Raw genomic sequence first — 5,137 nt, forward strand, 5'->3', positions numbered from 1 at the left:
CAAAGCTTAACAGTATAGGTTAAAAACAGTCTTGGTTGCGTATTTGGTTTTTTATTTTTCAACGACGCGTTTCGCCTTATTTAGGCATCTTCAGGTTATCTTTTCTAGATGGACGCGAGAGGCACCAAGATCTGCATAACGCGTTCCCGATCACAGGAGCGAATAACAGAGTAAGATGGGGACTCAGGCAGTAAGCCTGTGAACGGGAACGCGTTATGCAGATGTACATGCCTCTCACTTCCATCTAGAAAAGATAACCTGAAGATGCCTAAATAAGGTGAAACGCGTCGTTGAAAAATAAAAAACTAAAATTGCAATCAAGACTGTTTTTAACCAATACTCTTATCTAAATCATTTTGCAATTGGTTTTGATCACCTGATGACTTTACGAGACGGTAAATGACAGCTACATCTGCAAACAATGTTAGAGGGCTGCTAATATTGTCTCTTATCAGTTACCCATCTAATGGTGAACACTGATCTGTGACACGCAGTTCGAAAGGCTTCTATTGTCATCTTGTCTGAACTTTTTGTCTTTCACGTTTAACTTTTTGTCGTTCACGTTTAACTTCTTTGCATTACACTCCAAACATTTAAATTTACATTACGTGTTAAAAGATTCTCTTTTACAGAAATGCTTTTCACGCTATAGCCAATCTCTATTTCGTATTTTCTCCACTATATTAAAAGCAGCAGATGAGTCTTCTTACACGAACAGCAAAATAAGAGGGCACTATAGTCATAGTACCCTCTTATTTGCTGTTCGTGTAAGAAGACTCATCTGTTGCTTTTAATTGCTCAGTTTCTAACCTAATTCAGTCAGTCTCATCCATGTGAAATCGACTACAAAAAATGGTTAAGATGGCTCTGAGCACTATGGGACTTAACTTCTGAGGTCATCAGTCCCCTAGAACTTAGAACTACTTAAACCTAACTAACCTAAGGACATCACACACATCCAATCCCGAGGCAGAATTCGAACCTGCGACCGCAGCGGTCACGCCGTTCCTGACTGTAGCGCCTAGAACCGCTCAGCCACTCCGGCCGGCAATCGACTACATTCCATTATCTTTGTTTTACTTGTGTTGATATTCATCTCGTATTTTCATTTCAAGATACTGTCCATTCCGTTCCACTGATCTTGGAAGTCCTTTCAAATCTCTGTCACATTTACGTTGTCATCGACAAATCTCAAAGTTTTATTAGGCTTGAGGACGCAGTAAAAGGGACACGATGCCTTATGCCCCTCCGAATAACGGGGTAGAAGTTCCACTGCTGGTGTGCCTCTCTCAGTAGGTGTCCGCTTCCGCCACCGTCTGATGGGAACAGTGCAAAAGTAGCACACCTGAGAACAGCAGCTCTTGGCGAGGAGTCCGCCGGTCACGGAGTGAGACTTCTTGCGCCGCCTCGACGCTGGAGCTCGTGATGAGCCGAGACCGCAGCCTCAGCGAAGCGCCGCCTCGTGCAGCGTGGACATCGCGCCTGGGTAACGGGACGGCCCGCCTTCCGCACAGCGCACAGTGGTCCGTCACGAGGCACGCCGCTCGGAGACAGGCCGCACGCCGTGGCCGATCGCCGCTGTCTTTCACGCTTCCGCTCCGTCACACTGCATCACTGCCGTCCGCCGCTAGACCTGCAGCGCTATATCGTCGCGTTGGCTACAGAGCGAAAAGTAAACTACCAGCTACAGGTCAAAGACACTTCCGTAGTGCCCGTGAGTTACGTATAAACACAGATTTCAAAAATGTAGCAAGCCATCTCCCAGAAAAAGTCGCTCTAATACCGTGTACATCTACATCTACAACTACACACCGCAAGCCACCTTAAGGTGTATGGCGGAGGGCATTTTGTCGACCAGTGTCACCATTTTTCCTATTCCAGTCGCTCATGGTTGGCGGGAAGACCGATTGCTTTTAAGGCTCCGTATGGCCTCGAATCTCTCTAATTTTATCTTCATGGTCCTTTCGTGAGAAATACGTAGGAGGAAGCAGTATATTGCTTGACTCTTCTAGGAATGTACGCTCTGGGGCCCTTAACAGTATACCATAACTAGCGTTCGCAGAGCACTTCCGTCATGCTTTCGCGCTTACCATATGAATGAGTAACGAAACGCGCTGCTTTTCTTTGAATCTTTTGTATTTCCTCTGTCAGTACTACCTGGTAAGTAGCCCATACCGACGAGCCATATTCAAACATTGATCGAATGGGTGTTTTGTAAGTTACTTCCTTTGTCCGTGAACTTCATTTACTGAGGATTCAATCCCAGTCTGGCATCTGCCTTATTCGCTATTAATTTTATGTGGTCGTTCCAGTTCAAATCGGTCCCTACGTATAATTCTAGATATTTTATAGAAGTAAGTTTTACAGTGAGAAACAAGTTTGTTTGTGGTAGTGCGACCTGCAGACCAGATGTGAGAAAACGCAGATCAGCAAATCGTAAGCAATTCATTCGTGCGACGTGCGATGTTTCTGTGTCAACCAGTTTTGTAAAAGAATATTTAGCACTTCGTCCTTCTTGTGTCATACTTCATTCCATTGTCGTAATGGTTACAGGGTGTCTGTGCAGATGGCTTCGGCGAGAAAGAGAATCTACAAGCTTCTTTACGTGAGCTAAATACAGTTGACGCCACTCATTGATGATTAGATCCTGTACAGCAATCCAATTAAACAATCAACGTCGAATGTGTGGTACATGGGCAGCTTCTTTGATTAGTAATCAAAACGTCCTCGATTCAGAGTTCGAATGTAATCGCTATTTACGTTTTAAATAAAAATCGTCAGCAATGGCGGCCAGTGACTTTCGGCGTAAGAAGTCACCTTCGTTCTGTCAACGGCGTTATCAAAGGTGACGGAAGAGCTGACAGAGGTTCAGAGCACTCTCTTGCACCTGGGATGGAAACATGCCCCCAAAGGCTGAAGAATCAGTAATGATCAACAGCATGAAGATGCAGAAGGCAAAGGAAACCACTACATTAAAGACACATAACGTGCATCCACAAGATATGTGGCCTGTGATTGAAAACGTGTAATGATGATATTTCTATTTGCAAAAGATTTCGGATTAGTCCCGCATTCGGATCTTCGGGAAAGGACTGCCGAGGGGGAGGTAACAACGAGGTAAAGATTCAATTATCAACGAAGTGGTAAGAGTCGGGGTATACAATGTCAGAAGTAGAAACATGGTAGAAAAACTAGAAAATGTGAAATGCGTAATGCATTCACTCAGTCTGAATGAAGTGGGGATCGGTGAATGAAATAGAGAGAAGACAAGGATCTCTGGTCGAAGGAGTTTAAGATAATATCAGCAGACAGTGTTATCACGGGAGTAGGATTCATTGTGAATAGGAAAGTAGTGCCGAGAGTGAGTTGTTTTCAACAGTTCAGTGATAGGGTTGTTCTCATCAGAATCGAGAACAAACCAACACCGACAGCGATAGTTCAAGTACACACTCCGACGTCGGAGGCAGATGATGAAGAAGCAGAGAAAGTAAATGACGATAGTGAACGGCTACTTCAGTATGTATATGGAGATGAAACTCTTATAGTAATGGAGGAATGGAATGTGGTTGGATGGGAAGGAGTAGAAGAAAGGATTAGGAAGACGGGATTCGTAGTAATAATGAGAGACGAGGAAGACTAATTGAGTCCTACAACAAATTTCAGCTAGTAATAGCGAATACTCTGTTCAATAATCACAAGCGAAGGAGATATACTTGGAAAAGATCGGGAGATACGAGGATATTCCAGTTAGATTACATTACGCTCAGGCAGAATGTCCGAAATCAAACATTGGACTGTAAGGCGTACCCAGGAGCAGATGCAGATTAAGATCACTTTTTGGTAATGATGAAGAATAGGCTGAAGTTTATGAGACTTGTCAGGAAGATTTAGTGGGCAATGAAGTGGGATACGCAAGTGCTAAGGAAGCTAGAGTGACGTTAGAAGTTCTCTGAGGCTGTAGATACTGCAATGATGAGTAGCTCAGTAGGAACTTCAGTTGAATACGTTGAATATAAAGGGCAGACACGGAAGCTGGAGGGGAAAACACCGGCACGAGAAAAGTAACTGCTACGAAATCTTGGGTAACAGAAGAAACACTTCAATTCAGCAAAGAAAGAGGGAAGTGCACAACTGTTCGGGGAAATTTAGGAATAAGCAAATAAAAGTCACTGAGGAGTGAAATAAATATGAGATGAAGGAGTGCTAAGGCGAAAAGGCTGCACGATGAATGTGAAGAAATCGAAAAATGATGATTACCGGAAGGACTGACTCAGTGTACAGAAAAGTCAAAACAACATTTGTTTCAATTAAAAGCAGAGGAGGTAACACTAAAATGCAATGGGAATGCCACTATTAAAAGCAGAGCGGATAGGTGGAAAGAGTACGTTCAAATGGTTAGATGGCTCTAAGCACTATGGGACTTAACATCTGAGGTCATCAGTACCCTATAAGTAGAACTATTTAAACTTAAAGAACCTAAGGACATCACACACATCCATGCCTGAGGCAGAATTCGAACCTGCGACCGTAGCAGCAGCGAGGTCCCGGACTGAATCGCCTAGAACCGCTCGGCCCCAGAGGCCGGCGAAAGAGTACGTTGAAGGTCTCTACCATCGAGAAGACTTGTCTGGCGACTTGGTAGAGGAAGCAAGAGAAGTCGATGTAGAAGAGATAAGGGATGCAGTGATAGAATCAGATTTTAATAGAGCTTTGAAAGACTTAAAATCAAATCAGGATGAAGGGTTAGATAACATTCCGTTCCATTTTGTAAAATCATTGGGGGAAATGGTAACAAAACGATTATTCACGTTGGTATGTAGAATGTATGGGACTGGCGGTAAACCGCGAAACCTTCTAAAAGCCATCATACACACAACCGTGAAGACAGCAAGAGCCGACAAGTGCGAGAATTATTGCACAATCGGTTTAACATCTCATGCATCTAAGATATTGACCAGAATAAGATACAGAAGACTGGAAAAAAATTGAGGATGTGTTAGATGACGCTCAGTTCGGTCTTAGGGGCAGGTACAGACACCACAGACGCAGTTCTACCATTGCGGTTGATAATAGAAGCAAGGATGAAGAAAAATGAAGACTTTTCATAGAACTTGTCAACCCGAAAAAAAGCGACTGG

Source organism: Schistocerca piceifrons, chromosome 2 (assembly GCF_021461385.2).
Source record: "Schistocerca piceifrons isolate TAMUIC-IGC-003096 chromosome 2, iqSchPice1.1, whole genome shotgun sequence".
NCBI lineage: Eukaryota > Metazoa > Arthropoda > Insecta > Orthoptera > Acrididae > Schistocerca > Schistocerca piceifrons.